Source organism: Agelaius tricolor, unplaced genomic scaffold (assembly GCF_023055355.1).
Source record: "Agelaius tricolor isolate 1412-34295 unplaced genomic scaffold, bAgeTri1.0.p SCAF_20, whole genome shotgun sequence".
In the NCBI taxonomy this organism is placed as follows: domain Eukaryota; kingdom Metazoa; phylum Chordata; class Aves; order Passeriformes; family Icteridae; genus Agelaius; species Agelaius tricolor.
In genome coordinates, this window is record NW_027269280.1 from 10,425,251 (window position 1) to 10,450,312 (window position 25,062).

At 45.5% G+C, this 25,062-nt stretch overlaps 1 long non-coding RNA gene across 2 annotated transcripts in view; it reads right to left on the reverse strand.

The window, feature by feature from the left end:
* LOC139598757 (uncharacterized) overlaps nucleotides 1–25,062 on the reverse strand; it is a 43,863-nt gene that overhangs the window by 3,179 nt on the left and 15,622 nt on the right. The window contains exon 5 of one of the 2 annotated variants that reach the window (XR_011682002.1): nucleotides 23,005–23,131. The exons of the other annotated variant lie outside the window; for it this stretch is intronic. This is a non-coding gene — a long non-coding RNA (uncharacterized lncRNA). Of the gene's footprint in view, nucleotides 1–23,004; nucleotides 23,132–25,062 lie in introns of those variants that run through there. 2 annotated transcript variants of the gene reach the window in all.

Sequence of the window (25,062 nt, forward strand, 5' to 3'; positions counted from 1 at the left end):
CAGCATAAAATAGCAAACCCAGAGAGAGGTCTCTGAAGGACAGTAGGAGATTGCAGGCTTCCACCCGCTGTCCTGGAAATGATGGCTAAGGGAAAAATCAGAGAGCCCTGCCTGCTATTCTCCCTCTCTACAAACTCCAAAAACTACTACGTGGCGTCTAGTCTCCATGATCCTGTCTAAATCAGTCCAGCAAAGAGGGAGGAAGCCCTGGCTGCTGAGCTGTAACACAGGAGCTGTTCCATGCATGGAGTGTGCCCAGCAGCCAGGTCCCACCTCCTGCAGCAGCCTGCAAAGGACCCCCCTCCCCAAGGAGCAGAGGGAAACATTTTCATTTCCCATTTTTTTTTTTTTAATACTCCAAAGACTGCTATAAAGTGACAGAAAGCAATAACAGATTTGAAAAATGAGACCTCTCTCCTTGAAAGTGCCCTGAGCTCCACCTTCCCTCTATAACCTCTTAGAGTTTGTCCCAGCCTTCCATCAGGCACTGCTTTCTGCTCTGTCCTTTCTCCTACCTAACCCCTTCCCAGTCTTCACTTCCTATGGAGAAGGGACCTATCTTAGAGCATCCACTGTCAGGAAGCTCTTCCCCAGCTGAGAAGCAGAACATTGCCTCCCATTCTTCCCCTCTTCACCTGGAAGCTCAGAGCTTCCCATGGTGGGGTACACAGGGACTCATTTCCCCACCATTAGAAAAGAGATATGAGGATGGATGCAAGCAAAATCCACCAGATGTGCTGGACTCTTTTAAAGAAGATTGATTAAATTGTTTCTAATGCTCAGTGAAGGTAAGGCAATAGGTTTAGTTGATACAGAAAGAGATAAATGTTAGATATCAGGAGAAACTAGCAACTATAAGGATGGCTAAAGATGGGAGAGGGGAGCCAGGAAGGCTGGGGAATTATTATTCAATAAAATTTTGAAGAATAAATTAAACAAATGTCAGTTTGGTGATTATATCCTGTTTTGTTCTTGCACATTACATGCATAGATGGAGCCTAAAGAAGAGGAGTAACAGAGAAATTTAGGGGTTTGGTCCATGGGTTCATATCAGGGCAAGTGACAGTGCAGCATGGGGCCAGGCTCACCAAATACCAGAAGACTGAGAAGACATTTGGGAAAAAGCTGTGTGAAGAGGGGTAACAGAAAAAGTTCTGAGTCACGTTTGAGAGCTGCCAGACACCTTATACAAAAGGGATTTGCATACTAACATTTTACCAAAGTATTAAAGTTCTGAATTTAAAAACCTGTATCCCAGTGGAAGGGGGGCAGGGTGAGCCCCAAACACACCAACACAGCCAGCACATGTTTGCAATGTCTCCTTGCAGGGACAGGGCTGTGCCCGGCTGCCCGGGGTGCTGGGCCTCCAGCAGCAGCTCCCCAGGCAGTGATGCTGCACTACCCTGCACCTGCACATCCTCTGCAGGTCTGACGTGTGTGTGAATTATTAATCTGGGCATGGAGTCAGCACCATGTCAAGGACCTCTAAAATCTGCCTTAAAGAAGGTCAAGTCCAAGAGAATAGAGGAACAAGGGGGAGAACAGGACTCAAGGGAAGCACTGGATTCCCTGCTGAGATGCTTGCAGGAGGCAGAAATCTGGGTCCTGGCACTGTCCCAGAGCAGCACCAGAAGGAAGCACTCAGAGGAGCAAACAGAGAACTTTTGGCTCAACACATGAACAGGAGCTGAGCAAGCAGAAGCTGTTTCTTCATCCCCTCTCTTTCAGGATATAATCGATTTCCTACTCTGCTACAGCACTCGCACTGGCTTTTAACTCTCCCATTTCTTCAAGACTTATTTTCTAATCTAAGATTATGGGACCTCTGCTCCACAAATCCCAATGGCACTTCTCAGAGGATGACATTATAGCATCCAGGTACTAAAATGGTGTAAAGTAACTGGGGCTGAGTAACTGTTAAACTTAACAGCACAACATTGAGAAGGTTTGCAGATTATTTGGAGGAAAGAACAGAAAAGAGAATCTTTAAAATCCAGGGTGCATGCTGGAGCTCCTGAGATGAGAAAGGTTCAGACCAAGGCAAGTATACAGGACAGAAATACACCCTGTAAATCTTCCTAAGCAGCTCAGCCTGTCCTGGTTCCCCAAGGTTTTGCCAAGGTATTTTGTTTGTACTTGTCACATGACTTACATCAGGCATCACATCCTAATCAAGACGGACACCAGTGTCTTCCCAGGCAAAGCTGCCATGCTCAGATTGCAGGAGAGGCTTAGCTGCTCTTACACGTCACTGCTGCCTGAGCCTCCTCCCTGCTGAAGGGGAAAGGAGGCGAGAGCCTGCCAGGGTCCAGGTGCACTCGTGGTCAGTGGTCTCTGGTCATTCTCTTGTTGCTGTAGAACAGGCTACTGCAAGGCACAACTCACCCAGTGTGTGTTACACTCAGAACTGGTTTTCTACACCAGTGCACCCAGCACAGATGCTCTGGAGCAGGAGTGGTGTCCCCCAGAGAGGAAGGGCTTCCCTCACCCCAGGGCATGTCTTTACTCAGGCTTACAGGCTCCCAATCCTTCCAGGCTAGGGAATGTGAAATGAGATGGCTGTTACTAAATACTCTCGTTTCAGCAATCTTCACCAGCTTTTAAATGTGTTTGGAACTAGAAAAGGCTCAAGATCTGTTCTTTGATCCCAAGACACAGCGATTGCCCTGCCCACACACCCTGTGAGCTGACCTCTAACTGAAGAGAAGCTCTCATTCTGCACTGCTCACAGTCTAGTGGGAAATACTTTGCTCATGCTGCTACTTGTCCATCCTTGCCCATCTTTTTCTCACTTTTCACAGCCTTAAAGCATTTATCTTTTCACGCCTTTGCCTGCTGTGGATTTCCCTCAAGGCTGATTTTGCTACCTTAGGGTCCTTATGCCATTTTCTTTTATCTGGGCTTTTTTGGTTTTGTTTGGGTTTTTTGGGGGAAAGCGGGGGGCGGTTTGTTGATTTTTTTTTTGGGGGGGGGGGGGATGTTTGGAGGTTTGTTGGGTTTTTGGTTTGTTGAGGTTTTTTTGGTTCCAGGCAGAAATCTCCCCACCTACCTCATGCCCATGCAGTTCCATGAGCTGAAGTAAACTGAGTCACTGACCCTTTTCCCACCAGGAGTAAGTAGTGATTCACAAACTGTTCCTCAGAGCTCCCAGCTGGCTGGTGGCCAAGGCACTGCAACAGTGCTAAGGACCAGCCCCCTCCAAAGTAGCTGGCCAGGGCATTATTTAGCCAAGGCTAAGACAGACAACATGGAGATACTCCTTCAAAAGCAGGGACACAGAGGAGCAGCAGGAAATCTCTCTCACAGTGGAGATGTGAAATGTGTACTGAAACCATCCCTTTAGTAAAATATGAATGAAACAGTAACCTCTACAATTCAAAGTTTCTGTCAGATACATTAATCAAAATGGAGAATAGTAATATTAAAAATTTAAGTAATATTAGCATAGTAACATTAAAAAATACTTAAGGCTGAGACAAAAATGTGTTTAAGATTTTAGTTCCATCTCCATGCCATATTCCCAATTATTCAATGAGCAATTCTGCACTCCTTTTTGCAGGAATGATCAGTGCCTTTTTAGAGACATCAGAAGAAAGGACTCTCATGAGTTACACGTGAAATAGAGGGATCATACTCTGGTTTAAGACATCTTGACTCACTGGACTTGTAATCTGATTATATGGGTGGTTTTGGAATCCCTGTGCAGTATGTCCTGCCCTGCTCTAGCCTTTCCCTTCTGGAGGTAATCACGTGTACTCCTTCACAGACACCCTGGGCTTTGGAACCTGCCCACTTGTGATGGATGGAAATAGTGAGGCATCTTCCAAAATTTCCCACTGATTTTAAATGTTTGAAAGAAGCTAGGGAAGAGTAAACATTCCTCTTCCAAAGAAGGCCTGGGAAAGCTCTCAGCACAGAGCATTTTCTGCAAAACAAGCCCATGGTGCACACACAAGGTCTGGGGTTGTTAGTGCACAGGTGACCAGGCTGAAAGCACAAGGCTCAGTAATTTACACCTTCTCTATGGTTTTAACTGCCAGGCATCCTGGCTCTGTTTACTGCCACTCTGCTGGACACCCAGGAAACCAGTGTTCTACTCTCTCAAATGCTACAATGTTCCTGTAACAGAAAGTGTATTTAAATCACATTTTCAAGGGTGAATCTAAAAGGGCCTCTCTGGTGTTTGAAGAAACCTGGGAATAGAACCGACAGCTGCTAGCAGAGCAGCTCTGGAATAAAACAAGTTTTTGAAGTAGGAAAGCTGCTCTTACACACTCCTGCTGTCAGGCAAAGCATGCTCAAGTGTGCTGGTCATTCTGGAGCCTTGAAAGCAATGCAGTGTGTGGCAAGTTCACTCCCAGATGCTGGGAGAACAAGGGATTGTGGGAGACAGTGTAAGATGGGGAGGGATTTACAGAGAAAAAGCAAATCAGTGGAAGTTTGTTGAGCCTTACTTCCCTTTTGGTTTGTTTTTAGTGAGGCTGCAGTAGGAAAAAAATTAAGATTTTATGCCTGTGTTGCTTTAAGGACAGGAATGCTGGAAACAGAGGTATTTGATACCTTTGCTGCTAATTACAGTGCAAGCTCCCAGTGTCCTGACAATGCCCTTGTCCCTGACCTGGAGGGGCCTCACTGTCTCAGGGTCAGCTGTAATTTAGTTTCAGGTCAGACCTGGGACTCTCCTGCCAAACCAACTGCACTTTGTTTTGAAGTAGAGACCATTTACTAGTAAGTCTGAGACCATCAAACTCATTTCACTAACAAGAAACAGGAACAAAGTGCAGGGCCCCTGAGATGAAGGTCAGTGTTTGACACAGGGAGAGTTCAGCTGCATCATGAAGGAAGGGGCTGTTCTGCCCACTGAGCCTCACAACCACAGCAGCTCAGATCTCCTGCTCTCTTCAATTAAGTGAGTTTATTACAGACAGGCCTAGGGACCAACCAAGCTGTGCCAGGCCCTGAGCAGGCAACAGCACTGTCAGGCCCCACCTTAGAGCACTGCTCACTGCTCCAGGGCTGCTCCATCTCACAGGAGGCTCCAGAGGAGTGAGCTCTTCAGTGAAGTCATTAGTTGTTTATGCTGCTCCTACCTCTTTCTCACAAATTGGCCAGGTGATTTGGGCCAAGAAAATTCTCTTTTTCTACTTGAAAACCAAGGGGTTTTCTTCCTACCTCAAAAAAAAAAAAAAAAAAAAGTTTCAAGATCTTCAGAGAGAACATGCTGCAGAAAATAACTCAAAGCTGTAAAGGGAAATACTTTTATCTTCCCCAAATAATCAGCCCTCTCTAACTCAAGGGAAAGTAGAATTTTTTCAACAGAAGAACAGATTTTGATTCTGATCTTCTTCCACTTCACCATACTGATGGAGAGATTCTACTGTCATGACACCACATGGCATTACCTGAAATTAACTTGTCATTTAATGAACACTTCTTTACAATTTATGTCTTAGTCTGAGCACCCCAAGCATTTTGCATATTGTCAGACATTGTTCTTTTGCTTTTATGTAGACATAGGGCTGGGTTTGCTAAGGGATAATCCATCCACAGCACATTTTCTTTACTTTTAACTCTGCATATCACTGCAACAAGAGGCCAACTTAAAGAAAAAAAAATCTGGATGAAAAATTGATGCCAATTTACAAAATAGTAAGAGGTTTTTGACATCAAAAGAAGGTTCCATGTCCAAATCTATAAACACATGAGTGAGACAGACAAGTATAGACCCAAACATACTTTGTGGAAACAGTAGAATATATTCAGCTCTAGTTGATAGCCAGAGTTGGGGTTGTTGGTAAGATGTGAGAGACCACAGCTATAGCAAGGAACAGGACTTCTAAGGGGTGTTCAAATCTTTCTTTCATAAAAGTTGACTAGAAGACTGCAACACACCCTGAGGTGTGTTAACACTTGTTCCCTGCCATGCTGGACAGCTGAAAGCAGTGTGGCAGGAAGAATTACCAGCACCACAAACTACAGATGAGTTCAAAATGCAGTATTTCTGCTGTCAGACATCACAGTTCCCTAACTGCCCGTAGACCCAAACCACTCCTCTAAGCATTGGTGCCTCTAGAAAAATGAAACCAGCTTCCAAGAGCTCATCTCAGTTGTCAGAGCTCTTTGTGGGACAGGTCCCAGCTACCCAAGAGCTGGCTATCTCCTTCCTGGCTCCCTGAGAGAAGCATGTGTTTCAGGAGCAATGGAACTGCCATCCACCAGAACAAGGCTCTGGAGCAGAGCAGATAGCTTCCTTGGCAGCTGGCCTGCAGTGTAGGAGCTCACTCCCAGGAGAGATTAGAGGGAGTAAAAACCTCATTGCGATCACAGCAAAGCGCTCAACCTGCTTCTACCAGAGATTTCTCACAAGAGCAAAAAAAAATCCAAAAGTATCTCTGCAAATAGGAGGCTGCAGGAACAGAGAAAAGATAACCCAGTTAATGTCATGCACACAGCTTTGCTACCAGCTCAGGCAACCCTGATCAGTAAAGGACAGGCAGAAGCTCTGAGCAGAGCCTGTTTTACACCTGGAAGATTACCTGGCTAACATCTGGACAGAGAATTACCTCCCTACTTAAAGCCACCCAAGCTCCAGATCTGCAGCTGCAAAGCTTTCGAGTGAGGTTTCTAAATTTGGTAGTTGAATAGCATGAAATGTATTCTATCCCCCAGATTATCCAAGCTCATTTTCAGGGCACAATAAAGGACAGAAGTTACCCTCAGGTTCCCAGGTAGTGCAATTTATACCCTGAGGAAGATGAAAGTACAAACGACTTGGACTCTCATAGACTTTGTGTGCTTTTGGACTTCCCTGCTACTTCAGGTGTCACTACATCGGCATGACCCCCACAGTGACAGAAAAAAAGAGAAGATTTTCACTTATTTCAAGGAAGGCTGAGCTCTGACCATAGACAAGGCAATTTTCTGTCTACACACAGAGGACTCTGCACATAAGAGCTGTTTCCCAAGGGCACCACAAGAAATCCTTTCCAGACAGCTCCCAGGGCTGGAGCTCCTGCAGGGCACCACGTGGGCTCATCCCCAGCCTAGGAGGCTCCTGGGAACAGGGACACAATGAGCATGGACTGCCCAGTTAACCATATGGAGGCCATCTCCCATCCTCTGCTTCACTGCAGTAGGACTCTGCAAGGTAAAACATGAAGCTCTGGGCAGGGCTGTGCGGGTGGCAGCCCAGCCTGGGAACTCAGGAGCAGCAAGGAAGGAGAGGATGCTGGAGTGGAAGTGATTTGAATTAGAACAAACTGGCTGCTGAATAGAAGCTTTTATTCCAGCATGGAGAAGGCTTTGTTAGTCAAGCACATGTGATGCACAAAAGCCTCCACTTGAATTCATTGAGTTTTAATTGGTTCTCAGGTGGGGGAGGAGATGGGTGTTAGGAATTAGGGATTCCTTAAAGAGGCAATATCATTAAATCTTAACGCCTCTTCCCTCTCACCCCCAGCTTCGGCTTAGGAGTCTGGCCTCATTCAATTGTCTCATGTTAGAGAATCAGAAAAACTGAGGGAGAGAAAGGGTGGGAGGGAGAGTCACTAATAAAGCCTAAAGGGAGATCAATGAATGAGGAGGGTGAGGGGCAGGAGGAAGACTGAAAAAAGAAAGAGCCTGGTTGGAAGAGGAGGGAGGTCACAGGCAGGCAGGGAAGACAGGAGACCCTCAAAGGGATGCTGGAAAGAGAATGATGCCATTGCAGTCGGTGCTTTCTTTTCTCCCTGCATTCCTTCCTTTATTGAACACTTAAAACTTCCCTTGGAGATCCTCTGTCTTGGCTCTGTAAGCCTGTGCTTCAAAATAACAGTCAATCACCAGAAGGAAGCAAGCAAATCCTGGGGTGGGTATGGGGAGCATGGTGCATGTGCAAGGGGAATGACAGCAGTGAGAGAAACCTGCTTGGAAAGACCTCACAAGAGCTGCTGCTTGTTTTGCCAGACATAGCACTTTTCAAACACAAGTTTTGTTACTGAGAGCCTGCCCAGACATAGCTGACTCAAGGTCCTTGTGAGTGAGAAAAAAGAGAGTAATCAGGAGCTGAGGAGATTGCACAGCCAACGCTGCAGGAGGCTCAGGACTCTGCCTGGTGTACAGAAGGGACCCTGGGTACCTGCAAGCCAGACCCTGACAGACAACTGCTATGCTGTGATGTGGAACACACATCTCCCAAATGTGTAATGATTTCCATCAGTCCAATACATCACAGGAGAATGAATTAATGTTGATTTAACTACTACACTTGGAATTTAGATAGGTAAGTGAATGACATACCAAATGCACTGCCAGCAAACACCAACTCAAATGCATTTTCATTTAGAGTTCCTGACAGAAGAACACTGTTTCTATATTTAAGCCAGACAGTTTATCCTGTAAAAAGCCACACGCAGGAGATATTTTTTGCAGGAAGCACTGCCTACTGTTTTATTATAATTCTTCATTACAAAATTAGACTGCACGATCTCTGCTTGTAGACAGCATGGCACTAAAACAGTGGCACAGCAACCAATTACTATAAAACTCAAATAGGAGGTCTCTGACTTCTGTTCGAGGACAGTGTGGGATGCTGAAAACAGCACTCCCATGGTGGCTTCTCTCTGAGAGACTGATCCAAGTAACTTACTGTGTTGTGAAATCTGAAGGAAACACAAGATCCTCCACTGGCATAGCTGTGGTACAGGGTAGCTATCATACACTTAGGTTATTCATGTATTTCAGAGCACAGGGGAAAAAAGAGAGACTGGTGAATTCCCCCATTGAAAGTGTCATAGGATTCAATTTTCTAAACCTCCTACCTGAAAGAGGAGCCTAAGAATCATTTAGAAGTGACACAGAAAACAAAGTCACATTTGGTCCTTAACTCCAGCTAAAGCAGACGTGGTCTCCACCTGGCAAAGGCATTTGTGAGCAGTGGGCCATGACAGTGCCTGGCACCAGCTACAGAGAAAGCATTTAACCACACATGGAGAAGAGCTCACAGCACTTGCCTTGATTTTTAGTACTCCAAATCTACATGCAGACTCTGCCAAGCTGCCTACTGTCACCACTTGACCAGTGACAACCCACGAGAGTCCTGCCCTTCAGCAGCAGCAGGGCTTTCCTCCAACAAGGAAGTCTCCTTTGGACAGCTCACATAGGAAAATACAAACAAAAAAAATCCTATTGCAGAGACATTATTTTTCCTTTTCAATAAATGTTTCCTGTGAGCTTCAGTTTGTCTCTTCTCAGAGTACACCTGCACTACGGGTAACAGATTTATTTCAGCTTTTATCTTAGGGGTTTTAAATACTTCATATAATTCCAAGCATAATTTCAAATTATATCTGACTCACTTGAAGCAACCAGCTGCTCCCTATCAACAACAGTAACATGGGTGAGTCCATCTCATTGTGCATAGATTCCTGCCCTGTTGGAAAGCCACATCACTCTACACAGGACTGAGCAATTGTACTGTTTTCCTACAACCCTGCATTCCACACTCGAGATAGAACAACTCCTGTTACTATCTTCCCAGCAGCAAAATGTAGGAAAAGGCTGTTGCAGTAAGGATGGGCAAGGTCATGCCTCCAAGACTGTTCCTTATATTTATCCTAGACTTGTTGCCCTGGATGCATTTGCCCTCCTCCCAGCAGTTTGCTAGTAACAGCCTTTCCTGTAATTGTTTTCTTCTCTTTCAGATATGTTTAGTTTATACTTCAGTGCTGGAGTATTAGTTTTCATGATTTCACCTTGTTTCTCAAAAATCCCCTCTTTTATAGCTCTCAATAGAATCAGACCATTTATGCCTTTGGAAAAAAAAAAAAAAAACAGGGGAAAAAAATCTCCCAGTACTCTCAAATATCTCTTTGCTCTCCTATGGCTTTCAGTAGATGCCTTTGGTAGTTGGGATCCTCTTGCAACATATTTCCTAGCAAGTACCATTTCCACAACCTCTTGGTATGCGACAGCAGGCACTTCTGAACTGCTTCACTACACAAGCCACAGATTTGTCTGTCACAAACAGTGTCAGTTATCACAGCATCAAATTTGCTGTGTGCAGCAGGTCTCCAAGACTGCCATGAATTGAAATTTTTTTTGCTACCTCTTCTCAGTGCCTGATGGGACAGGTATCTCAGCAATCAGCAGTGGCTTTGGGGCAAAGTGTGACTGACACATCTGTATCAGCCAACCAGTTAATTTTATTCCTGGCCTGCTTCATTACATTAAGCCTCATGATGCTCACCATATTTCCTCCTTTCAAGGCAGGAGAGATAGCAAAACCATCCTTTCAGCTCCAGAAGCAGTTTAGCTACGGCTGCTCCATGATTAGACTGGCTTCACCTCACAGGTCCTCCTGCAACCAGGAGATTGCCTCTTTCTTTTTGAGGCACAAAATGAGACCAATCCTAAGCAAAACTTAGCCTTAACAAGGTATCACTGACAATTTCAACAGGACCACAACAGAAATATCCTGTGCCAAGCTACTGGTCAGGCACAAACTTTTACTTTCTGTTATCCTCTGTGAAGGGGCTGATTTCTGTGGCTGCTGACAGTTTCAAGAATATGAAGGCCACATACAGCTCAGGTCTTTACAAAGCTGCTCAGAATGTTCAAACAAAAACAAGCCCTGCCATCCTTGGAAATCACTTGTTTCTGCTCCAATGGACAAGCCCTTGGAAAGACACTGGGAGCACCCATCCTTTGCTCTGTCAAGGGCCACATCAGCATCGTGCTGAGCCCAAGGATTTCCTGCAGATTGCAGCTTCTCATGCTGTTTCATTTGAAGCTCCAGTCCCCAGGCAGGCTCCATACACAGGCTCCTGCTCCAGCCCATGCCAGGGCTGTAGTACCTGCAGGACCAACCACCAGAGCACTCACAGCTTCTCTGGGCCCACAGGCCACATCCAAGTTTGTGCAGGAGGAAGGGAGAGCTGCACTGGAGCCAGGCGCTCTGTGTTACAGACAGAATGAGGCTAGGATGACTAATGAGAGAAGCCAGCACTGCAGAAGCTTTCCAGCCCAGTGCCCTCACAGGTTTCTGTGTGAGATGAGAGCATTTGCACATTTATCAGTGTAATAGTGCACGCTTACTCTTCTTTAAATTTGAACAAACCTGCACCTCCATTGCTCTGCTGGTCAGTGGACCTTGCTTGAAAAGAGCTTTACAAATGCACATCACTACTGGTAACAACACACCAAGTTTCCACTGGGAACTTCAGGGAAGAGCTCTGCACTTTGGTACATTTACTCATTGTATCTAAACATGTTATTTCTCTGAATGATACCAGTGCTCTGTCTCCTGTGTTTTGACAGGTAAGTAGATGAGGGGCACTGTGACTTTAAGAAGGTCATTTCCACTGTCCTGACGCTGTAATTAGCCTGCTAAAGAAAGGGCAGAGGCTGGAAATTGGATTGAGCAAACCAGGCTTTAGCCGCAGGATGAAGGCAGAGCTCCGGGATTGTTATGTTAATCACCTGAGCTCAGCAGTCCCTGCCCTTCAAACAAGCACAAACCCGGTGCAAACCCAGGACCTCTCTGCAAAGCAGACCCAGCCTGGCTCAGGCTTCAGCTGCCCCAGGACATCTCCCTCCAACTCCTGGGATGCAGGGGCCACCCCTGTGGCCAGGCCTGGTGGCACCTGGAGAGGATCCTCTGCCTGGCCACAGCCTCAGCCCGTGGTCATCATACAGCTCCTCTGACCCAGAGCACCGGGACATAACTGCCAGCGGTGAGACCATTAAACGGGGTCACAGGTGATGCTGTGAGCTGATGGGCTGCTTTACACCATCGGAGGATCCAAGCCCAGCCGTGCTGAGTCAAAAGCATGTCTGAAAGCACAGATTGCTTACTGCTACTTCACCGATGGAAAACAGCCTTAAGAACAATAGGCCAGATTCGTATTCGGCATAATAATGGCTGTAGGCAGCAAGACTGCAGGCTGGTGTCAGCCCCTCTGCAACAACAGCACAAGCCCCCCAGGTCGCTGGGCCACTGGCTAGGTGCTCCAGTCCAGTGTCTTCAGCACCAGAACTACCCCAAGTGAATCCCTGGAGCAGGTCCTGGGGGTACAGCCCCCAGCCTGCCCCTGAACTCTCTCCAGGAATGCAGCCACACTGTGTGCCAGAGCTGTCACCTGCACCAGACAGTGGTGTCACCTCAACAAGAGGTGCTGTACAAGCCAGCAGCAGTGGCAAGCTTGGCCCAAGGTGCCCCGTGTGCTGTAAGAACATGTTTGTGGCACAGCCAGTGAGAGTTGGCCATGAATTGCTCCCAGCCGGCTGCCTGCTGCCTCCTGTTTTGTCCTCTCCACCTCTCCCCTCCACGGGGAGGGTTTACCTCACTGCACTTTACTAGCTTGTATCCCTGGGAAACGTACCATTTTGTCTCCTCTCTGCTCAGAAACTTTGGGCTAACAGCCCTCACCACCACCACCCACCTTCTTTTTAAGGCAGCAGCCCAGGCTGGCCATTGTCCCCTCCTTTTGCCCCTATTTTCTTAGGGCAAGCTTGTGTTTCTCCCCCGCATCGGGACAGCTGGGGCTCCACGTTACCTCCCTTGTTCTTTGGCACATTTTCTCACTGCACCCCTGCGCTGCTGGGGAGGGGGGAGGGAGGGGAGGAGGATGGGAGGGCAGTGTCTGGCTCTGCACCCAGCACGCCGGATGGCATGGTTTTGGAGAGGCCTGGCTTAGTGAAGTTATTCAAGCCAACGGCAGCCTGGCAACCGGGCGGCCACAATGGGAGTGCAGGAGGAGGAATGTTTCCACATGCCTGATCAATGGGAGCAAGGGAGACAGCAAAGCAAACAGAAGCTGGGAAAGAGACACAAAGAGAAAGCAGCCTTTTCTCTGCTCAGTTCCTTTCATTTGTCACAGCTCTTTGTGCGGCTGATGACAACGGAGGCCCTTCGGAGGCTAGTTTTAGGGAGTTTGGTTTTTCTAATTAAATAAAATGCCGTGTCCCTCTTATTCACTTGTCACCTTCCCGCTCGCCAAAAAACCCCCAAGAGCAGCCCCATCAGCACCTCAGCCTCCAGCTCCACGCACCTCCCAGGAACCCCAAGCACCACTTTCTCCCTGGGAAGGTAGAAAGGCACAACCACCCCCTCACCCACTCAAGAGCAGCTCCTGGATGTGCTGCCCTGTCCAAGCGCCGCCAGGCCCTGCTCGGGGCTGCAGCACAGGCCACCCGTGGCCCCCTGCCTGCTCATTACGGGAATAAAGAGTCCAGCCAAGGACAACTCTGGAGGTGGCGTGCTCCTGCAGCAGCTGCTGACCAGACTAACGGGCAACTTTCTATGGGAACCAGGCAGTTCAAAACAGGGTGAGGGGACAGTTGCCTTGGAAACTGGGGCCATTTCTGCTGTGGAGCTACAATTTCCCTCGAAATGTCCCAGACAGGATTTACCTGGGAGCTGACTGTGGGACAGAAACTCCTGCAATCTGCAAAGCAGATGCTTAGAGAATGGATGGAGGCAAACGAGGGGTGTCAGAACAGAGGCACCAGCGTGTTGGTGCTGGGTTGTGTGGTGACAAACAATCCAGTCCTGTTGCATAACCAGTGGTGGGAGCCCAAAGTTGTTTCCTCTAATTACTATGCAAGAGTTCACAGCGACAGGCCTCCTCTTGTGCAGGAGTTTACAGGAAAGGTCCTCCCTGGCTTGAAGGCATCACCAAGCAAAGCAGCAGGAGAGTTTGGGGGTAAGCTTTCCTCCATCGAGGCCAGAGGAGAGGTTATTAGGTCTCGTTTTAAAAAAGAAGTCTAGCTGAATGTATGTGACTCTGAAGAACAGAGAAACCTCCTGGTTGGTGAAGAACAGGAGGCAGGACATCTGCCTCCTCCACACCTCCACAAAAACACAGGCTTCCCTCTCCTGTAAACAACTCCATCCCCAAGCAGACAGGGCCGCAGCAGCTCAGCTCCAGCCCCCTGAGCATCATGAGTGCAGGAAAAGGAAAAGGAAAAGGACTGTGATCCTGCATGTGTCTTAGGAGGAGGGAATTTCTTAAATGATCATGGCAACATCTGGGATCTTGCCAGGCTTTTGCTCAGAGTTAGCATCAAGCTGCCACCAAACCATGAAAATGAGCTCCAGCAGTATAAGTCAGTGAATGGCAGCATGAGCTCAAGGAAATAGAATGAACCTTGGTCCTAATCATGGATGTAGCCTTGGTTCAACAGGAAAATTTCTGCCCACTTTCAACATCCAAAGACACAAATGGCTAAATACAGGCTTCTCAGTCCTCATGGGCAGATGTTCCAGACTGTCCAGGAGGACAGCAAGTTCTTCTGTCAACACCTCTTTCTATTCCCAGGATTTACACTGAGCTCAGGACCTCTCGGGTCTTTAGTAGTCTTGTGTCTCAGTCAATCAGTGGGACCAATATTGGACCAGACATTTTGGCAGGCAGGATCTGAAGTGATAAGGATAGGATGTGTAGCCTTATCTGCTTCCATCATCACTCCATCTGAATTGCACCTCACACCCTGCTTCTCTACCCAGCCCTCTCCTTTGGGGTTTCAAGCACATCCATGTAGGCAGGTTAAAGAGAATCCCACAAACCATTTTTCACAAAAGCTGAATTTCCGCAGTGCTGGGGTTTCTTCTGCCTCATTTTGGAGGTATCAAGGGGGTGTCATGCCTCAGTTTCACTGTTTTCCCCACCTTCCCACAGCATCACATGTAATGCTTTGATGGCTAATAATGTTTGTGCGTTCATTTAACAATGTAATTGCCTCTAAATAATAATAATTACAATTACTTAAAAAGAGGATTCTACCCTACCCCTTAACACCAAGTTGTTTGTTGCCATATAATCAGCAAACTTGCTTTTGGGAAGCGTCTCAATTTCCATAGTGACTTTATCACTGTTGTCCCAGTGCTGCCTGGCTCTTCCACTGCCCCCAGACATGTGCTTAGTGCCAACCTGCAGATGAATGAATGGGAGCCTCCCCTCCACAACTTCAGAGAGAAAACTAACTCCACAGACCTCACCTACAACTTCAAACTTATTCTGGTGTTCCTTGAGCATTTTTGTAAGGAGGGAGAAATCCACCTTCACTTCTGCTCAAAGGATTGCTTTCATTAAGGCCTGTTAGATTTGCAATGGCAAGTATTTGACCTGCTTCAAAAATATTCATGAGACTCACATGCATTCAGTAAGGGCAAACAAGCTCATCTTCTCCTGTGGTCTCAGGGTACTGATAGCAATATACATCCTAATTACAATATGTAACATATTGAGAATGAGACCTTGTCAGCTCTGGTGATGCTTTCTTTGAGTCAAAAAATCAATCTGGAAGTGATTGTGATTATTTCTCAGTAGATCAGAAAAAAGTCTAACCATGTGCAAATATTTTTAAGTAATTGCCCTTTTCCCTGGTCTCAGTGAGAGGCTTTCAAGACAGGCCACAGGTAAGATTTGAACTGTACAAGAAAACTTAGACAAGTCCATAACTGGGGTTGTGCAAAACAGCAAATTGGGCTGTTACTATGCAGAAAAAAAAAAAAAATTCTCAGGTATGCAGACTGCCAAGACAGTCTATTACAGCATTCATTAAGCTCCAAAACAGAGATTACTCTTCTTTACACTCAATGCATGGTGTAATGTGTGTGGACAAAACAAGAAGGAAAAGCAGCATTCATTCCCCACAGAATTCCAAGCAGTTACTGCAGACTTCCAGAAATATTGCAAAGCAGTGCAAAACAAATGCAAGTGGTCCCTTGTGAGGAAGAAAAGCAAAGTGTACTCCCTCTTAACACAATCACTGCAAGGCAGAGCAGGTCTCGCAGAGCTGGTGCTGCTCTTTCACTCCTGCACCTGCTGTGAAGACACCATCCCAATAAGCAGCAGCACTCTACAGCTCCCTGCTCTGCCTCTCTCAACAAGATCCTTCTGTGCTGCCTATGGATTCATCTCAAGATAACATTCTTTGATAGAAGGACAACCTGCTGATGGACACATGCAATTAGTAGCCTGCTGACAGGAGCCCTTTCAGCCTGTCTGTGGCCCCTTTTACTCAGGTAAAGCTGGCACAGTGATCCAGCCACTCATCCTTTGTTACAGCTCTATAAAGCGGAGGAAATAATTCAAAAAGTCTTAAAGGGAACCTCAGGGTGGAAAGAGAAAACCTGACAGGTATTCCATAACTGAGGGAGAGGCACCATTTTATCACTGTTGACACAGCTCCCACTACTGAAATCAATAAGTGCTTGAGCTTTTTATGATCCTCCTTAGCACAGGTAATACCACAACAAGGCAAAGAGCTACCTCCTGCAACCACATAAACAAGCAAATCTCAGAGGGGAGAAGGAGTGGGATGGACAGAGAGCATTTCTCTCAGAAAATACTGTGTTCATCCCAACTGAAAAGTGAATACTTCCTCTACTAGCCTTTCTTTCATTTTTGTGACAATGTGACCCCGATGCAGACAGTGCACAGGTGATGGAGAGAGCACACACAAGATACCCGGGATGGTGGGACAGCCCCACCAACCTGCTGGCCTCCTGAGGTTACAGAGTACACACCATACCCAGTGACCAGATCTCCCAGCAGTCTAATTACACAACCTTGCCACAGGGGTCAACCCCCAGGAAAGGAAATTCCTTCAGGCACATCACATCAGATCTTCTTGAGATCCTTCCCACTTAAATAAGTCTCAGTCCCACTGGCACACATGTGCCACAGCCTTGCATAGTTGTTTTCTGAACAAAACTGGAAGCAAAATTATTCCAACTCATCTTGGTATGGAGCAAGAAAAACAACTTCACGTGGCTACAGGACAAACTGCAAATGTTTACTATAACACCCTCTTCCACCCACAGCCCCACATCCTGCTGGAAATCAGAGAAACCCATGCCTTGGGTACAGCCTGTTCTTGGCCACAGCACATGTGGGTGCCAGAGACAAAGCACAGGGCAGATCCAGCCCTGTTTACTTCACCACTTGAGACCCTGACCTTGATCATTCCCTTGGCAGAGGATGTATGTGGTGCTCAGAGGTTGCTCTTTGCACTGTTCAGGCTCTTCTCTTTGCTCACAAATATGTTACACAAAACACAGCCTAAAGTTACCACAGGTTTTCACAGTTGTGAAAACCAAACATCCTCTCTATGAAAATCCATCAGTTTCACTTTAGCCTACCACAGCCCACTCAGACATTCCTACAAACCCAAGGAAAATGGCTTTTAACCTGTTCTCATTTGCAGACCCTTACAAGATTTTCACTAGAAATCTGGACCTACACACAGTGATTTCCAGCCTGCTGCAAATACACCACATTTCTGTTGTCAAACATGTAGCAAGAATCCTTACAAGCTGGAGGAACAGATATTAAGCTGGGTCAACCAGGACAAGAAGAAAAGATTAAAATTCATCCTCTTTACCTAGGGAAAGAGGAACGTTCCAGTAAAAAAAGCTGAGAGTTGCAGAGAGTTTAGGCACACTGACTTCTGTAGCCCATCCCTCATTTTGCAGTGATCAGCCAGGCTGTGCAGTGCAAGGGAGGAATCTCTTCTGGTTTGCTCTCTGTCTCAGAACAGGGGACCAAAGAGCAGACATGTGAGTGCTATCCATAAACTCCACCGAAATGAAAAAGCCATTCATGCAAAGCCATCAGTACCCTCCTATACCCTGCCAAGGTCTATGACCAGGCACAGAAGTGCCTTCCTAATGGCTCTGCAAATTCCCTTTCAGAAAGGCTCTGACAGCTGATCTGTTACAGCACTTAGCACCTGATGAGCAGCAACCCGGAAGGGGATGCTTACAGGCACCGCGATGTGGGATGTGCATCTCAATAGTGGGGCCCTGCCAGAGGCAAAGTCCTGCCCCGATCTGGGGGGAGGTGGATTTCATCACTCTGAAACTGCGTCAGTGCAGCAGGTCAGCCCTCTTCTGCATTGTCACTCTGTCCAGCTGTTTACAGACAGTTGGCTTGAACTCCAGGAGCAGAAAAGCCACTGTCTTATTTCCTCTGTCATCTGTATTGTCTTAGCTCTAAAAGCCATGTGATCCCACAGAGACAAATCCACCCACCTCTGCAATTCCAGAAGTGTTTGCATCCTTCTATCATACTAAAACTGCCACACTAATGGTGCCTAGCAGCAATTCCCCATCCTGCCTCTTGGCCAATGTGAAAATAACTCTGTCATGCTAGAGAAGTTTGTCAGCTTGTCTCACACCCGGTTCTGGGGATACTGGTGTATGGAAAAGGCATCTCTCAACAGCCCATCATAAAAACAACCACAGGGCAACCGAAACTGGCCATGGGACGTATGCCCACAGCTCCAAGGAGCTAATTTGAACCAGGCCGAGCTGTATGGACTCAATAATTAAGAAAGAATGTACATGAAGTCAGTATATTAAGGGGTGAGAATGCATTTCAGGTCTAGAGAATTAAACCATTGTAATCAGAGAAGAAAAAAATATGAAGTCAAATCCTTGCATAGACCTTGACTATTCCCTCGGCAGGACAAACCTGATGACTAGTTGTTGTTTACAACGATAAGGTCAGAGGAAAGGCCATTTCCTCTCAACAATTGTCAGAAAGGATTAAAACCTGCATTCAGGCTCGCTTTGAACTAGCAGGTACTCCATTCCCCGATGGTATCAGGATCCATTCAGCGAGGTCTCCGGCAGCCTCCGGGGCATGTCTCCATAATGCCCCCATTGTGGAAGTATGCACAGCCCCGCTTCCTGCACTCACTCCATCTTTATGAAGCTTCACCCTTGTGGTCTGATACCCAGGGCAGGAAGCAATCCTGCAATCATTGTTTAATTAGTCATTTCCCAAGTCTGCCTCAGTTGAGAGTTGCTGCTGCTTGTCAGCTTCTGGAGAGGGAGGCGGGGAGACAGAAACATCGCTACCAGATTGTGAAACAAGGATTGCTCCTAGCGTTTGAGGCGCATTACACCGCAGCTCGACAGGCCACATTCTCCATTTCCACTTTTTTTTTTCCAAGTAGGATTTGAGCAGATGAAGGAGCCATTGCACCTTCTGCAAGTCAAGACAAAAACTGATTTATAACAAAAGTGGCTTTACTTTTGTTGATTTGCTGTTATGGGCTGGGTTTTGACTGGCTTGGGTTTTGTGTTGTGTTTTGGTTTATTTTTTCCTTGAGAAATAGCGTCTTTGATACAACGCACATACTGCAAGAGAGGTCTGTTCCAGGAATTCCAGTTGCATACTTTCCTTTGTGGAAGTCAGTACTGACCTGAGAGGTTGGATGCACGCAGCCTCGGCTTTTCCAAGTGAGATCACTGGAAGAGGAACTTCTTAACACATAGTCACCAATTTGAAAAGAATGAGAGTTACATAGTATTAAAATATTTGTCTAGATAATGAGTGTTTGTGAGTGGATGAATGCTAAAGGAAAAAATTTGTTTGTTGAAGCCCAATTGTTTTGAAAAACATTATGATTTCTCAGTTTAACAAAATGAATGTGGTATTTAAATAATGTCAAAAAGACCTATTTTGGCATTTTTGATGTACTGCAAATAGTTGAGGAAAGCTTTCCAAAATAAAAAAAATATATCTACAATTATATAAAAAGCTAGATTTTTTTTTTCAGTTTAAAGACACTGAAATCAGAGGAACTGTTCTGATTAAAAGAAGACAATGCTTTCAGAGTTTAATTTTGTAAGAAAGTTTGATCTAAAATGTGACACACTCTGGAATGATTTTGAAATCTCAAAATTTCCCAGTAAAATGAGAACTTCTCTCTTTCTCCAGTCCCAGTTTCCTTTACTGCAATGAAATAAGTGGAAAAGTTGTGTGTGCAAAAAATTTCCTTGTGACAGTAGGACAACCCTGCTTTTGATAAGTGTGTTGTGAAGCAGGAAAATCAGAAAAAGAAAAACCCCAGATCAGTGATCCCACTGAGAAATTTACATAAATTTCAAGAAACTGGAATTCTCAGAAGACAGTGGAAACTGACTCCAATGGGGAGTAGAACTGGTGAGGGAATGATGAATTTTTGTTGTTATCATATGAAAAGTTCCCACTCTCTCTGCAGATCTAGCATGTAACTTCTTATAACCTTGTTCAAATCACATCCTGTAATATGCTGGATCAGTCTCAGTACAGGGCTAATGCACACAGCTTCCAGCAGCTCAGAGTGCAAGCAGAAACAAAACTTATTTGCTACAAAAAATGGTGCAAGTATGTCCTCAGAAGGGATTCCCCCCCCCTTCTTTTTCCCACTAAGGCTATACTAACCTTGGTAACAAAACTGAGGAGATATGGGGATGAGACAATTTCACATGAATATCCTCTCTCCTTAGCCACTCAAGGAGACAAGTGGCATCTTCTCCATGCTCCTGTCCTCTGATTCCATGACAGTTTCCCTTTCTGCAGTGATGTTTCTGGGAGCACACTCTGCTCTTCCGTAATGTGATCTCCCTCTTAAGCTGAGCTTTCTTGCAAAGTGCCAAAGCACAATAAGAAAAATTATTGTTAAGACTGACATGGATGAGAGAAGGGTGCACAAGAGAGCTGTGAGAGAGGCCAGGAACACCTGTGAGGTTGTGGGCTCCGTCCCCTCACCTGGGGGAACAAAGGCTCAGCACCCAGCATTGCCATAGCACCAGCAGCCATCAATAAATTGCTCTTCTAAGAAAAGAACAGATGTGACAAAGATTGTTCCAGGGTCTGTAGCAGACCACAGCCAAAGCAGAAGAGTCTAAATGTGCTGGGCTGGGATGGCAAGGGAAGTCACAACTGGGTTCAATCTAGGGGGAATTATTCTTACACTCAATTCATCAATTTATGGGCAAGCAATTCCACAGGCAACGTTGACTTGATTAAACAGAGCCATAATGACAGTGAGTGTAAGGAAGCATCCAGCCAAGTATGCAAACTAGCCTTCTCAGCCTAGAATAAAAGCTTTCCAACCAATAATTTCATGCTTTTATCTATACGATCATTAATACAGATACCAAACAATGCCAGCTCAACGTGGTGTCAAAGGCTCTGACAACCTCTAATTGATAATAAATAATTCAATTTCTGTCCCAGTCCAAAACTGCTGAATCTTGGGACATGTTCCAAATAAATGATTAAAAAGAACTTTGAATGTAATTATATCTAACACAATTGGGGATATTGCCCAGATGAAATTTACAGCAACTATTCAGAGCTACAAAATTTCAATGACACTGACAACTCCTCATGCCCACTAGAAAATGAAATGTTCTTTACCCAGGCAATGGCACAGAGTGCATTTTTTATCAATAGCTTTATGCCAGCAACTCACCCAGGCCAACAGTGCTTCCCACAGCGGTGCAGTCTTTCCCAAAAACACCAGAGAAAATTTGGGAATAGGGTTTTGACAGAGCCAAATCTTCATTATTCTGTACAAGCAGAACTGGATCTTCTTTCTGATACAGCTGAGTCTACCCCTCTCCCCAGACCACTTACTTTACAATTAGCAGAAGTTTCTTAAGAAATTAACACTCTTAGTTCTTGGAAGGAAACTAGGGCAAGGTGTTTGAGCAAGGAAAGTGACTATCAGCACAGTCCTGAAGGGATGAATGCAGCATCTCAGAGGCACACGGATTGTTCTCAGTAATTCCCAAACTCCAAAGCCAGAAGGATCTCTGAACACTTACTGAAAACACAGGACACATACTTACAGAAACATCCTTATATAACATTTGACTCCTATATTTCTCTCATATGTATAAATCCCTGCTGAAATTTTACTTTCAGAATCTGTAAACAAGGGATGATATTCACTTTGAATTATGTGGATGCAAATTTTTTTGAATGCCAATTTTCGATTTTCTTAGGAGAAGGGTGGATGTAACTGACCTGAAGAAGCAGTGACTCCTAAGAACTTTGTAGGCTCATCATCGATTATAAGTTATATAAATTAGATTATATAAAAGTGTATATATATATATATATATACACACACACACATACATGTAAGGTACAAAAAGGAGAGTGACTAACAGAATATTTAAATATCAGTAAAAACAAGGATACTTTCCTTATGCAATCTCAGTTGCACACATGAACTAGACAAAGATCTCACATGTCTTCAGAGTCTTGGTGAGGTGGTTGTTATTTTCTAAGATAATGGAACAGTGGAACCCAAGAACTAAATACTGTAATGTCAGAAATCACTCTGGAAGTTGCTGAGAGAACTGGATTGAGCTCTGTGACCCTGTAACATTTTCACTGCCAGGTCACAGGTACAGAATGTTTGTTTACAAAGTAACTTTTAATACTTTGTGGTTAAGCCATATATCTATAGGAAAAGTGTTCTTAGCACTTTGTTATGTAAAGTTTGTTAAAAGGGAGTTTGCATCCGTTCATTCAGAAATTCCACATGGTCAAGTCCTTTTTGAAAACCCAGAAACCCAGGGCAAGAACAGAGGATTCAAATTAATATTCTGATTTCTCATTGCACACCTGCAGGTTGGAAAGGGCATGGGATAATACAACAGCTGTGTGCTTCCCCTCTAGCAAACCAGGCAACACATCCCTGCTGGCAGCTTTTCTGCAGAACAGAAGGGACAGCACAGGAAGACTCCATCTAACATCTCTAATGTTAACAGAATTTCTCTACTAAAAAGCCCATAAAAACAAAACAAGAAGGAAAAGCATTTCAGAGCTCCAAGAGGGGCCAGAAACGGGATAAGAGAGAAGTAGAAATATAGATGATGTATTAAAAAGATGTCATCACCTCTTTAATGTGTTTTGTCTTGTCAGCTGTTACCATCCTTAGCTGCTCCATTTGCAGTGGTACAGAAGATGGGGAAAGGCTGAGCTTGGAGCAGCAGCTGTACTCTGAGGGCTGGGTAACTGGATCCAGCCTTCTCAAGCAGACACAGGGCAAGTGCTGCTGAGGTGAACTCAGTTTAATAGGTTGCTACTTACAGGCTTAGACCGATTTACAGGTGTTTGCCCTGAAATATGACCATCCATGTCACCACTGCTAATCCTCTCCCCTTCTGAAATACTCCCACTTTAACAGGTAGCTATTTTTGGGGAAGAAAACCCACGTACATACCAAAAAGCAGCAGTGCTCCCTAAATCTCCTCCCACAGGCAGGGCAGCCTGACTACGACACGAGACAAGTTGTCTTTGGTGTACAACACAACACCAAACCCTTGGTGGCCTCTGTCATGGTGGGCGTCAGCCAGCTGCAAGTGACAGTAATAACAGGGATGTCACAGGGAGAGCACACACAGACCTCACATCCTCCTCCCTGGCAGCCTGGCAGATAATGGAACAGTGGAACAGTAGAAAACCTCCTGTTGGCAATGCAAAGCCTGGGAAGCATAGCTGGCTGCTCCCACTGTGTCCAGGGGAACAGTTGTTTTCATCTTTCTCTGCTGAACACTTCCCTTTTGCCTGCTCTCTCAGGCTTCTGACCTCTTTTCTACAACTGAGTTTCCATCCAGCCTGCAGCCCAGTTTTGGATCCTGACACACTGCTGGAGACATACTCTGAGAGCTTCAGTGGCCAGGGCACTGTGATGCTCTGGACCTGGTGAATCAGTTCCTATTCCCCACACACTCTGCTCCAGCACTGTGGTAATGATTTGCAGACATACATGAGGACAGGGTTCACAGTCTAAGTATACCAAACAAAAAATTATCTTGGGAGTGAATGTAAATTTACGTAAGTAGATAACCTTTTTTTCCTTAAGTAATATATCATATAGGTGCTGCCTGTGTTCCATACATCTGTCTCTTAGCTAAGCTTAGAGGCTGCTGGGTACAGTTTCTAGGAATCTACCACTCACAGCAAAATGCAGCTTCTAGGAGTTCAAGGCCATGCCAAGTCTCACATACTGAGCATAAGATCTGGTATCCTTGCTGCTGTTCTCAGCTCCATACCCACAGAACCTGCATTTTAGCTATTTTGAAGCATAGCAACCCTCCCTCTCTGTCACTTTGAGATTTTTATGTGACAGATATTTTTGTATTGCAGGGCATGCTGTGGGAGAGGTGCCTCACAGGCACCACAGGTGAACCACACCAAAACTGCTGCCAGAAGGAAAAGCCTGGTGTTGGGGACCCCCTTGCCCATCATGTGGCCCAACACAGCTGCCAAGTGGGAGATACACAAAGCTATCTCAGAGCCCAAACAATGCCAATCAGGATCTCAGTGTATTCCACAGCTGAAAGAATCAGATGTATAGGCACAGGAGCCCAAATTTTTGCCCTGAAAACATTGTCCAGAAAGCTGCTACAGATTTTCCTGGACTTTTTAAGCAGAAAGCAAGCAAGAAGCCAAAATATACAAGTTAGATACAGGGATAGAGCTGGATGAAAGTCCACAGTGAATGTGAGTTTCATATCCAAACTAGCAGGGAAAATGGATCTCTGTGCTGCTGTAAAACAGTCACACTGGAGCTCCCAGCACAGCATGAACAATTTTGTTTGGGATTCCCCACTTCTTTCCAGTACTACAGAACAAATACCTCCTGCAAAAGCTGATGGTGACTGTAAGTGGGGTGAGGGGGTAGGGATCACATTCCCTGCAACCCCTCACATGCTTCACCTCCATCTCTCCTATTCTTGGTCCTAAAAGTACCATAATATTTTGAGGTATCTAAGTGTGTGCCAAGAGACTGACATTGCACTTCAGTTTCTGTGGATGCCACAGCTCTCCAAAAGTTTTCCTCGGTATAGACAATTGCATATGTGCATTTCTACCCTTGCAGTTTTCCCAATGGCTTCCTCTTTCCATTCCAATTCAGCTTTTTCCAATACATCCTGCTTCTGTTGTTCCTCTGCTATGTAAGCAGTTCTCTGTCTATTCTTGTTTTTTTTTTTTCCCTAGCTCTGCACAGCAGCTACTTGCTAGTTACTCAGAATCCCAATAATTTAGGTCAAAAAGCTCAGTGAATCTGATGTGGTTTGTTTCACATAAAAAGAGTGAAATTGAAAACCACCTTATTCTTCTCAACTGAAATGCTGCATCCCTATTAATTCAGGTGTATAAATAACACTCTCTAATGCTGCATCAAGGGCTCTGCTGTGTGATTAAACCTGCCTCCCTGACCTGTAATTAGAAACTTTGGTTTTGAAAGGCAGTTTGCAGAGAGAAAAGGAGAAAGAAAAAG